General features: G+C 44.2%; 1 protein-coding gene and 1 pseudogene across 2 annotated transcripts in view; both read left to right on the top strand.

Moving 5' to 3' along the window:
- Nucleotides 1–13344, top strand: part of LOC119176178 (uncharacterized) — a 181353-nt gene that overhangs the window by 43516 nt on the left and 124493 nt on the right. The gene's annotated exons all lie outside the window — the stretch shown is intronic.
- LOC142775643 (uncharacterized) lies at nt 2065–3274 on the top strand (annotated as a pseudogene).

Below are 13344 nucleotides of genomic sequence, written 5' to 3'. Positions count from 1 at the left end.
ACCTATCAACTGTGGCGCATCAGGCATCGTTCCTCATTGTCTTCAACCACTGCATTAACAACTGGCTCGAAATTTCTCGCAATTGTTTAAAATATACCACGCTTCTCAGAAGAATGACGAAAAATGGCGTAGAGAACGCCAGCCTACTACTTTAAAATTTTTATTATTAATGCCGTAGTGGGCATCAAACTAGTGTACTGGCAGCAGTTACCCAATGAGTGTTTAGAAAAGGCTCTGAAAGACCGCTCTTCTAGCTTTTGCTGTGACTGTGCTGCGCCTTCTGCGCAGGCGTGTCGTTTTTACGAATAATGCCTGTCGTTGATCTTGGAGGTGTGTGTTATTGGCAATGAATTGAGAGGATGCTGGGCCATAGAATTTCTCACAATACTACCTAGAAAGAAATCTGGCACCAATGTCTATGTGAATCTCTAAGGAGAGCTGTTGGACCGCTGGGAATTATGGTATATGCATCTGCGAGGCTTGTGTTGGCTGGTGTTGAGCGAGCCATTGGCTCAAAAGTGAATACAACTGTTCAAATAAAGTTTTCCTAAAACAAAACTTTTATAAGCAGATCTCATTGACTCGTATTATACCGTGAAATAAAAGTCTACTCACCTCCATGGCATAACCAAATGGCGAAAGAAAAAAAAACACACAACTAGTAGAGGCTGTGTGAATGCTGGCTTTGCAGTCTGTGTGCCAACTTTAGCAGCCGTTCGCTACTTTTTACGCTTTGTCAGATCGTACATCAACGCAGATGTTTCTTGTGTTAAGGAGAGATGCGGGTCGAAAAACGGCGATTTTTTTCGAAAAAGTCAATTTTGTGTTTTGTTTTGTTTTGTATTCCTCCAAGCCTTCTCCTTAATATATTTAAAAATAAAAGCTGAGAATCAACTAGAAGTTATCGAAAAATACAATTAAAGCACTCGCGGTAGCTCGCGAAAGTACAAAATTACTCGATTTTCGCGCGCGCGGCACTTCGCTCTGTCGCATCGCCGCCTCTTGAAATTTCGCGGGCATGTAGGCCTAACCCTCACTTCCAAAAGCCCACTTCGGCAGCGTGGCATTCTCGTTGAAAATACAACAACAACAACAAAAAAAAAAGCATTTACCCAATGCATTCCAGCGTGGTGTGCGGGCCTTTCTAGTCACGTGGCTTGATTGGAGCGCTGCCATTGGTTGCGAGCATTCCGGCACGCATCCGTGCGCGAGCGCTCTTTCTTCGTTCTCCTGCTTTTGCCGAGACGAGACGGCAGAAACAACCGCCCGAGTTACTTTTTCTCTGCCATGGTGCCAATGGATTCCGGTGAAAAACGTGACTTTCGTTCACGTAAGTTTATGACGAGGCACCAGTTCAATGGAAGGCGCACCAAACGCAAGCGGAGAGCTCCGGCAACGGGAGGTTTGTCTGCTGCTAGGCCTAGCCCCGGCAACGACGAAGCACCCGATTTGGATTCTCCGACCTTTATCCATAGCGTCGATGATTTCGTCAGTGCTTCAGAGAGAAAAATGAAGATGTTCAACGACGAAAGCGAGCATCAAGGTGAGAGCGGCAGCGCATTTATTTGCGAGATGGACTTGATGCAGAACCTCGTCAGCGGCGCAGTATGCCCCAACTGCGGACGGTGCGAGTTGTCTGTTCGAGAATTGGCAGATAAACGAAAAGGACTGGCATTGCTTTTAGAACTTTATTGCCGAAATGACGCATGTGCTACAACTGTCGTTTCATCAACGTACACGTCAAGCCGCGTGTCTGCCTCATGCAGTGAAAGGGAGGATACATCCGCCAGCGGCAGCGCACGGGACAGCTTCGCCGTAAATGTAAAGTCAGTGGTCGCAGCGCGTGCGATAGGCGTCGGACACAATCAGCTTGCGCGGTTTTGCGTGATCCTTGGCGTTACAAAACCAGTGCATCATAATACATTCACGGCCATTGCCAAAAAAGTGCACGCAGCCGCCATGAAAGCCGTCGCTGAAAACCTCGCACGAGCAAGACAGCTGACTGCCGATGACGGCGGATCGTCAGATGTAGCCGTTATGTTCGACGGAACATGGCAAAAAAGAGGCCACAAAAGCCATAATGGTGTGGGTATGGCCATTTATTTCCCTTGCCACAGGGCTGTGTTTAGACTTTGAGGTGTTGTCCAACTATTGCCTCAGCTGCAGCAGGCACAAGGCACTGGAGGATAGAGAAGAAGAAATTTGGCAAGCATTTCACACACCCGTGTGTGAAAAAAACACAACCTGTTCAGCACATGCAATGGAAACCGAGGCTGCAGTAAGTATATGGAAAAGAACGGACTCCTACAGCACACCTTTGCAGTTCACAACTTTCCTTTCTGATGGGGACAGCAAAGCATATACTGCTGTGTCAGAACTGAATCTCTATGAAGATGTTCCTGTGCTAAAGGAGGACTGCACTAATCATGTCACCAAAAGACTCTGAACAGCTCTCCGAAAATTGAAGATGCCAAGAGGGCAGAAGCTGAAGGACGCAACAATTCACAAGCTGCAGTGCTATTTTCAAGTCGCTATCACTAGTAACAGAGGCAGTGTTCGCAACATGTATTGTGCTGTCTGGGCATCCTACTTCCACTCTTGCTCCAGAGATGGTGCCAGCAGTCACAAGTTTTGCCCAGACGGTGACACGTCTTGGTGCAAGCACAAGCGAGCACAAGCACTGGGTGAGCCAGCACCACCCCACACTCCCATCCTCACACCTTCCCAAGGCAAGGCACTGCTGCCAGTCTACAAAAGGCTGACTGAAGAAAAGCTGCTTCAGCGTTGCGTGAAAGGACAGACACAGAACGCAGCTGAATCGCTCAGCAGCAAAATATGGCTGTTATGCCCAAAAACAAAATTTGCCACAAGAACCGTGGCTGAAACAGCGACGGCAATCGCTGTCCTTTGGTTCAACCGAGGGCACTCTGGGTTTGAAGAGGTGCTTCAGGAACTTGGAGTTCTCCCGTCGAAGGAATTGCTTTCTTTAGGCAAGGATGCCAACAAGAGGCGCATTTCCAGCATGATGGCAAAGGTCACAGCTGAAGCAAGGGCCCATCGCCGCAGTGCCGCGAAAAAATTCCGCCTGGATGAGGCAGCTCGCAGGGACTGTGAGGGCCCAACATATGGCGCTGGATCCTTCTAAAACTGTGAACTATTTCCCAGAAAGCCTTGGTGACATTCTATGTGAATTTCGTGTAGATCGGTTGAAGAGTATAGAATTAAACATGTTTTTCAACTTTCAAACCTGTTTTTCTCAGTTCCTTGTTTTTTGGCATTTCTATAGTTTGTGCACTAAAATTTGTACACTTTATGAAGTCAGATTGCAACGAAACTTGGCATGCTTAATGTTTAACATGTCCTGAATTCGAATAAGCCATTTTCAGAGGTCTCCAAAGCATGATCACCTAGATATTTTCAAAAGCTTGTTCTTTGAGCATGGTGAAACTGAAACTCAGCATTAGAATTTTTTTCTAGGCCAGCACACATATGTTACACAATGTTTCTTTGCTTTATTGAATACCTCAATTTATTAAGAGGAACATTTGCTATTTTTTAGAGCTTTCTTGTGCTTACTATTGTTGCCTAAGCTTGCACAAAAATGCATTGTTTTTACAAATGCATTGTCTACAAAAAATTAACTAAATGAGCTATCAAGAAAATGAAAGCATATTTGAACAGAGGAGCTCAAACTCTATAAACAGTGAAAGTTTCATTGAGCTGTCACTAATATTTGAAGAAAAAATTTTTCGAGGAGCATCTCCCCTTAAATAAAGCTTGTTGCTGTGCAATGATAAAAAATAACTAGCCTACTACGTGCTCCTTCAATAAGAATTAAACCACTTTGACGCAAGGAACGTGATGAAAATAGACGTGTGCTCGAGATGTCCGGGCTCTAAGTGGACAATACAAATCTGAGTCAAGTTTGAAGCTCGCATATTTCAGCATTCCCATGCGTTCAGCAGATAGCAACGCCAGTTTTCCCTATAAATAAGTGTAAGCACAGCCGGTCTGGCTGCACACGCTTGCTCCTTCCACGGCCTGCGCACGGGGGGGGGGGGGGGGGGCGGTTGCTGGCTATCGCTGCAGTTTCGTGAAGGCTCTCCGAGCCAACTTGCCGGCAGCTGTGGAGGCTAGCGCTCCCAGGCAATGCTCTGCTTCGAACTTGTCATGGCCCCTTCTGAAGTCACTCCATGGCACCAATGATTTATGGAAATATAGTGGCAAGCATACATGATAACTCAGGTGATTTCTACTTTTTAGAAAAGGAGGCACAAGCTTCTGATCTGTTCGTTTTTGTTATTTGATTTATTTATTTACAGAATACTGCTGTCTCAAATCAGAGCCCATGCAGGAGTGGGAACAAGCACTTGTACAAAAAAAAAATCACAATAAATCAGTAGTCAATACGCGCATTGTACATATGAAATAATACTCTCATACAAACAGGTACACATAGCAATTTATATCCAACAGCTTTTCCCTACATAAATCGATAACAGTTCACGACCAGGAGAAGTATATGTACACAAAAACTACACAAACACATACTCGCAAAGTAACACTTGGCACAGCAATAGGAGTATTATTACGTTAACACATTTATGTAAATGGCTGGGATTACTAGTGCACGGACTTCCTCCACATACGAACCAAAAAAAGAATACTGCTTAGATTTATGATGTGATGAAGTCGAAGTATTCAATGTGTTGTAGCGACTCAAACGTCAGGGCGTTCCAGCCTGCAATGCTACGAGGAAAAAAAGAGAACTTAAATGTGTTGAAACGTGTCTGGAATGGTGTTATCGACGCAGCATGACGATTTCTAGTTTCTCGTGACGTCAGTGGTTGGATAAACGTAGAGGCATCTAGTGCGATATGTGTTTTTTAAATGAAAAAAAAATTTAATCTCACAATTTTACGACGAAGCTAGAGTTCTTGTATATTATTTTCTTTCTTAATGGCTGTGGGGGAGTCTATCATACGGTACTTAGAAAATATAAACGTAATGCATTTACGTTGAATTATTTCTGTGGCATGAATGTTTTTTCCAGTGTATGGGTCCCAAATGACGCACGCATATTTGAGAGTAGGTCTAATGATGGTATTATAGGCTAACAGCTTCAGAGATGGTGGGGCAAGACGAAGTTTTTACTTGAGAAAGCATAGCTTATGGAAGGCGGATGCGCAAATGTTTGATACATGCATATTCCAACTTAGATTTTTGGTTATTTTTACGTCAAGGTACTTATATTCACTGACCTCTTTGAGTATGTGAGATTGTAGCGCATATGGAAAAGGAGAGAAGTTTTTCTTCCTCGTGATGTTCATGTACACTGTTTTGTCTGAGTTTAGTTTCATATCCCACTGCTTACACCACTGGAAAACGTTATCAAGGGAGGAATTTAAAAGCTGTTGATCATTCATAGTAACTATTTCCTTATACAGTATGCAATCATTGGTGAATAGCCTTATTCCGACATGTTCAGGGACAATCTCAACAATATAATTTATGTATATTAAAAATACTAGTGGTCCCAAGACACTTCCCTGGGGAACACCTGATGTAACCTGAAGTTTGGATGAACGGTGACCATTTATATCAACAAATTGTGTACGATTTGACAAGTATGGGGAGACCCAATTTACTATAAACTCTGGAAGGCCAATATTTTTTAAGTTTGAGAATCAATTTATTGTGGGGAACTTAAATCAAAAGCCTTCCTAAAGTCTAAAAAGATAACATCAATATGACCGGATTTATCAAGAATAGATGCGAATATATGTATGACTGTGACCAGTTGTGTGACAGTGGACAAACCCTTCCTTAACCCATGTTGAAAGGGGGTTAATATGTTGTTGTCATTAAGGAAATTAGTGATGTAGTCAGCTATGATGTGCTCCAGAAGCTTACAACAAGAACAAGTAATAGATATGGGAAGATAATTTGTAACCAATAATTTATCTCCGGATAATAATATTGGGACAATTTGTGCTGTTTTCCAATCTATCGGAACAGAAGAAGAAGACATAGAGGCACGGAAAATGATCACAAGAAATTTAGCAACCATCTCAGTGTATCGACGCAGAAGGGAAAATGATCACAAGAAATTCGGCAACCATCTCAGCGTATCGACGCAGAAACGCATTGTGAATGTTATCAGGACCAGGCGAAGCTTTAGTCTTTAAATTCAGAAGCATAGATACAACGCCATATAGGGGCACAATGTCTGAGTCGAGATAAGGAGAGGTAGCATAAGCACGTGCGATATTGCAATATTTTTTGGAAAACGCTTTGAAAGTACTAATTGAAATGTGTCGCTATGCTTGTTTTATCTGTAATAATTGTATCATTGTGAATTATTCAAAGAGCACTGTCTTTCTTGCAAGATAATTGCGATCACAATTTATCAGGAGCCGTCCGTATGAAGTCTGTTAGAGTATGTTGAAAATAAAATTCCTTAGAACATCGGACAGACTATTTTAAGATTGTCTTGTTTGTTTTGAATAGTTTTCTGAGATGCACGACGACAACGTAATCGTTTTATTTTTTGATGCAAAATGTTATGGGTGTCTAGGGATTTTTTTTAGTGATACTTTTTCTTATTATTAGGCACAAAGTGATCTATACAGTATCGACATAGTCTTTTAAATGTCTTCCATAGCTCAATAACATCAGACCCACCAAAATTGCTCAAGTTTATGTCAAGGAAGTCTAAGACGCTTTCATCCGCTGCATGAAGGTAATCTTTAACTGTGACGGTTTTAGAAGGAGCACTTTTCTTTGTCAAGAAGTGGCATACGCTGTTCATCATATAGTGGTCTGAAAGACCAGGTTCAATTGTCACAGAAAAGTCGGTCATGCATCGGCTCAAAAAAACAAGATCTAATATAGAAGAGGAACTACCCTGAATACTAGTAGGTTGTCTAACCATCTGTTCCAAATTACTGCACATCAATAAGTCGAACACACTGTGTACAAGGGCGCTGGATTCATTAGAAGTAAATGGATTCTCCCAATTAACACCAGGAAGGTTGAAATCACCAGCAATAATTATTTTTTCTGCTGTCTAAAACTTGAGACGTGATCACATAAATCCTGCGAAAACTCAGGTGGAGCATCGGGACGGCGATACACGGCTACAAGTAATATGGAAATAAATGTTCGGGAAAGCATCACCGTCGTTATAGAAACACTTCTTTTTTTTCCCTTTCACGTCGAAGGCTCGGCCGCATAATCATCGAAAAAATCGTTTTGGGAACATTTGTCTCAAATACTTGTGCCGGCCATCACGGCACGTGAAAATAATAATTTTTTGTACTTTTTTTGTTGAAGGCATTGTAAGTCGTGCTTTAGTGTTGAAATAAATACTTCAAAATATTGAGAGTCATTGTATCATAGGGACGGCCACTGTTTTTCACCTTTAGCTCTAAGTCAGAATCACAGTAGCAGGAATAATAATAATAATAATAATAATAATAATAATAATAATAATAATAATAATAATAATAATAATAATAATAATAATAAACTGTTCAAAATAGAAAAAGACATGCCAAGAATAATACGAAATAGTCGGTACTGGTACAGTTTTAGGACAAGCAATAAAGTACTGAAAAAAGAAGAAAATGAAGATGAGTGCGCAAGTAAACATATGAGAAGAATGAAATAATGCTCACCTGAGACAAAGATTGACAGTAAATCACTGATGTATGCACTTCTGTAGCTCGGAAAAACTTAGATGATCGTATAACAAAGCCTGTATTTTTTTTTGTTTTTTTGTAACTTCGAGAAACGGAATGAATGTTTGGAACTATAGTTTCTACGAATGATACACTACAGAAAATATCTAAAAAATTCTTCCACGACTTGGCTGTCCTCCATTAGCTCCGAGTCACACAGAGGAAAACAACAAGAAGAGGAATGAGATGAGTGAGTGGCTTGCCATGAAGATGAGATTACACGTCTCACTGTAGAAACTGAGCAAAAAGATGCACTTGGTTATACACTGAAACTTTAATATAATGAACTGGGACATAACGAATTATCCGTTATAACAAACTAAATTAGGAAAACCTTTGTCATAAGTGCTGTAAATATATGTTTTATAACAAATTTTCTGATATAATGAAGTATTTTTCTGGTAGGTGTGACTGTTGTAACGAGTTTTAAGTGCATATGCATCCACATGCTGTCCATAGGTGGAGAGTTTTCATTTTCCCGGAGGGGGCAGGCGCCCGACTTTTCCTTCTGCAGTTCTCTCTCTCTCCCTATATATATATATATATATATATATATATATATATATATATATATATATATATATATATTGTCACGTCGCTCCAGGGGTGTGGACAAGGTTTATTGGCGTCTGAGCAACAGGGCTCTAACCAAGCGCATCAGTTCGGCTAGTTTGCCAGAGCGGGGCCCACGCGCACTTCTTTCTTTTTAGTGGTGTGAGCCTTCGCCTTGGCATACGACCCACTACTACAAGTAGGTGGCAATATTCCTCCTCAACAAAAAAAAAAGAAAGCATCGCTCGATGCTGTAAAGTTATTGCAAAAAAACAAACAAAACAAAGTAGCTTAAACAATGAAAAAGGGCACCAATAATCAAATGTTACACGTGATAAGTTCACCAATGATGAGGCAATTGTCGGAACACAAATAAAAAAAAAAACACAGGAAAAGTGGTCTTTTAGGAACGCGCAAAATAAGGCTTCATGTACACCACGTGAACTATGTCAGAGGTCAGTTGTCTTCGTTGTACCCATCGTGAGGACGTAGCGTCCGGAACCACTTCGTAGTTTACGTCACTCACGCGGCGTAATACTTTATACGGACCGAAGTATCTGCTGAGCAACTTTTCAGAGAGGCCACAACGACGAACAGGGGTCCAAACCCAAACTTGGTCTCCCGGACTGTAAGATACGTCATTGTGATGCATATTGTAACGTCGTGCATCGACCTGCTGCTGCTGACCAATGTATAGCCGGGCGAGCTGGCGAGCTTCCTCGGCACGCTCTGCAAGTTCTTCTGCGTCAGTTGTTAATTGATCCGCGTCTTCACAAAGAAGCATCGCATCCAGCATCGCCTAAACTTCGCGGCCGTAGAGAAGGTGAAACGATGTAAATCGGGTCGTTTCTTGAACGGCGGTGTTATAAGGGAACGTCAGATTCATACAAAACAAAATCACAAAAAATACAAAACAGAGCTGCGCGGTTTATTTTAGGGCGGTACGAGCGGAGAGACAGCTGCAGTGCTATGAAAGCTGAATTGGGTTGGGAATTGCTTTCTTTACGCAGGAAAAAACTGCGTTTGAAGTTTTTCTTTTCTGTTTTTCATGGGCGGACTGGGATTGACCGTCATAACTATTTCAGTGAACCCAGTTACATACCTAGTCGACATGGCCACTGACGCAAAGTGAAAGAATATCGTGCAAGAACGACCATGTTTTATAATTCCTTTTTTGTGATGACCATTAGAGATTGGAGCCGGCTGCAAGACAAGCAAGTGTGCTGTATAAACGAAGAATTGTTTTATTCTAGTCTGTAACCCCCCTGCTGTAACGCCTTTTTGAGCAAAGCGGGGCACTCACCGAATAAATAAATAAAATAAATAAAAAACATAAGGCAAAATGTGATTCCATGTTTTGTGTTGGACGTCGATGTACATGGAGATCATGTTTGTGACTGTCTTATTCAGTCGCTCGGTTAAGTCGTTGCTCTGCGGATGGTAAGCAGTCGTCGTTCGATGCCTAGTGTTACTTAGTCGAAAAAGTTCATCAATAACCTGTGCAGTGAACGCTGTTCCTCTGTCGGTTATCACTGTAGATGGAAGCACCGTGGCACAGAACAATGTGGCACATGAAGAACTGTGCTAGCTCAGAAGCCGTGGCTCGTGGTGTCGCCTGTGTCTCAGCATAGCGGGCCAAATAGTCAGTTGCAACAATGACCCATTTGTTGCCGTCGGACGATAAAGGAAATGGGCCGAGAATGTCCATGCCAACATGGTCAAATGGCTCGTGGGGTGGATAAATTGGCTGAAGTAATCCAGCCGGCTTGCTTGGTGGCGACTTTCGACGCTGGCATTCCCGACAGCTTTTAACGTACTGCTTCACGCTTGCCGAAAGTCCGGGCCAGTAGTATGCCTCACTTACTCTGGCGAGCGTTCGCGAGTAACCTAGATGACCAGATGTGGGCTCGTCATGGCACGCGGAGAGCATCTCGTCCCGCATGTCCTTCGGAACGACGAGGAGGTAAGCGCGGCTCGTAGAACGGGCGTTATTTTTGTACAGGACATTATCTCGGAGGCAGAAAGACGTCACGACGCGAGATAGATGGCGAGGTATAACGGCGCTATGACCCTCCAGATAGTCGATGAGCAGTCGAATCTCTTCACCCTCTCGCTGGCATCTGCTCAAGTCAGATGAGCTAACGGCGCCCAGGAAGCTGTTATCGTCCTCTTCTTCTTGATTGACTAAAGGTATGGGTACAAGCGACAGTGTATCAGCGTCTTCATGCTTCCGTCCAGACCTATATACGATGGTCACATCAAATTCCTGTAGAGGCAAGCTCCATCGGGCCAGTCGTCCAGAGGGATCACGTATGTTTACCGACCAGCAGAGGGCATGGTGGTCCGTCACCACTTTAAATGAACGATCATAGAGGTACGGGCGAAACTTGGTGATCGCCCACACTACTGCGAGACACTCTTTCTCTGTGGTCGTGTAATTCACCTCGGTACGGGACAGTGAGCGGCTGGCATAGGCTATGACTCGTTCATCGCCGTGTTGATGCTGGACGAGCACTGCGCCGAGGCCGATGTTACTGCCGTCAGTGTGCACCTCTGTTTCAGCATCATCGTCAAAATGCGCAAGAACAGGGGCTGACTGCATCCGCTGTCGTAGCTCGGCAAAAGCAGCATGTTGCTCGGTAGCCCATACAAACGGCTGCGCAACCTTATCTGCTTTATAGTACACGAGGAGCTGCAAAATGCTGCTGCACTACCACTACCTACGGTGAGTTCCGTTGCAAGCATCGTCAAGAACGAGCTGCATCATGCCCTTCGTGACCCTGTGAGTCTGGATAACGGCACACCCGCCCCGGCTGACTACGACCGTGCGACCTATGCGGAAGCCCTGAAGCGCCCAGCTTCCTCTTCCCCGCTGTTTTTTCAGGCATCTCCTACGGTTACACTTCAGTCGGCGCAGCCTCTACGGTACTACGAGAACACACGCACGCCCCCACCCCACGTTTACGCCAGCCCTGTACATCTTCTGATGTTTGGCGCACTCCTCATCGCCGACCTCTGTGCTTCCACTGCGGTGAAGCGGACCATTTGTACCGCCAGTGTCCATACCGCCGCCTCGGGCTGCGCGGCTTTTCAGTATATTCAGCGCCTCCTCGGTATGGCCAGCGGCCCCGGGACATTGAGGACTACTTGGCTCAACAGCGCATGCCACCGCCTTCTGGACGGCAGTCGCGCTCACCGTCGCCGAGGCGCTTTTCATCTTCGCCCCAGCGACATGCTGGCACACGGTCCCCCAGTCCCCGTCGGGAAAAGTAACACAAGCGACCCTTGGAGGTGAGGTCACTGGCAGTGGACGTGCTTCACACCTCTGATCGACGTTGATAGGAAATGGTGTAGATTCGACTGAGCGATATGTGCGGCTTTCTCTGGATATACCAGGGCTGATGGACGGCTATGCAGTAGGTGCTTTAGTTGATACCGGGGCTGACTATTCGATACTAAGCGGGAAAATGATCAGACTACTAAAGAAGGTAATCACGCCTTGGCATGGCTCCGTGATTCGAACGGCTGGTGGCCACACCGTCTTTCCGCTTGGAACCTGCACGAGTAGAGTTCGGGTCTGCGGGTATACTTTTGTAGCAAGTTTCCTTGTGCTCCGTGAATGTTCACGTGACGTTATTCTTGGTGTTGACTTCCTGCAGGAGTATGGAGCTGTCATTGATGTTCAAGAGAATCGCATCACTTTCTCAGCCGACCGAGCAATCGACAAGCAGGATGACCAACAACGTGCCGACGTTCTTCGTGTTTCTGCTGAAAGTATAACACTTTCTCCAAGAGCCAGTGTTATATTAGACGTCACATGCTGTGGATTGCGAAATGGTGAAGCAATTGCAGAAAGTAATTTTGAAGACCTGCTGACTCAAGGTGTTTGCGTGGCTAGGAGTATCATACAGCTATGTGATGACCGATTTCAACTGCTCGTTACGAATTTCAGCAACGAACACCGGCACCTTATCCGTGGCACTTCGTTAGTGTTTGCAGATGAATTAGGAACCGTTCCCATCTGCTTCTCGTGGGACGCAGTAGAGGCCACCGATACGTCTCTAAGGAATATCAATATTAATTGTAACCTCACACCAGAAAACCAGACAGCACTGCGAAAACTCTTGCTTGAATTCAAGTCATGCTTTACTACTTCCTGTAAGGTGCACCAGGCTTCGATCACTAGGCACAGAATCATCACTTACGACGACGCTTGCCCAGTACACCAACGGCCTTACCGCGTGTCAGCGAAGGAACGAGAAGCCATTGGTACGCAAGTTCGAGAAATGCTTGACGACGACATCATCAAGCCTTCCAACAGTGCGTGGTCCTCTACGGTCGTCCTAGTCAAGAAGAAAGACGGATCGCTACATTTTTGCGTCGATTACCGGAGGCTATAGATATATATATATATATATATATATAGGACCCTTCCATGATTCGCCAATCAACCCGGTCTTGTGCTTTTTGTTGCCACATTATGCGAACTTTTTAATCTCATCGGCCAACCTAACTTTCTGTCCCCCCCCCCCCCCCCCTTCAAGTGTTAGCCTTCTCTGGGAATCCATTCAGTTACTCTTAAGGACCTCTGGTTCGCCTGCCTACGTGCTACTTGCCCGGTCCATGTCCATTTCTTCTTCTTGATTTCTACTATGATATTCTTAACACCGGTTTGTTCCCTGACCAACTCTGCCGTCTTATTGTATCTTGAGGTTACACCTATCAGTTTCCTTTCCATCGCTCACTGGGTCGTCCTCAATGTAAGCTGAACCCCCTTTGTAAGCGTCCAGGTTTCTGCTCTGTAGGTAAGTACTAGTAAGATAGTACTGTAGCTGTTATATACCTTCCTCTTGAGGGTTAGTGGCAGATTACCATTCACGATTTAACAATGCTTGCCGAATGAGATTTACCCCATCTTTATCCTTCTAGTTACTCTAATCTCGTTGTTCGGCTCCGCCGTTACCATTTCCTCACTCTCCACCTATATCGCAAAGTGCCGTTTTCTGCAGAGACTGTTGCACACTATATTAGTTTGGTACATATTAATTTT

Source organism: Rhipicephalus microplus, chromosome X (genome assembly GCF_043290135.1).
Source record: "Rhipicephalus microplus isolate Deutch F79 chromosome X, USDA_Rmic, whole genome shotgun sequence".
Taxonomy (NCBI): Eukaryota; Metazoa; Arthropoda; class Arachnida; order Ixodida; family Ixodidae; genus Rhipicephalus; species Rhipicephalus microplus.
This window is presented reverse-complemented; position numbering and strand designations above follow the sequence as displayed.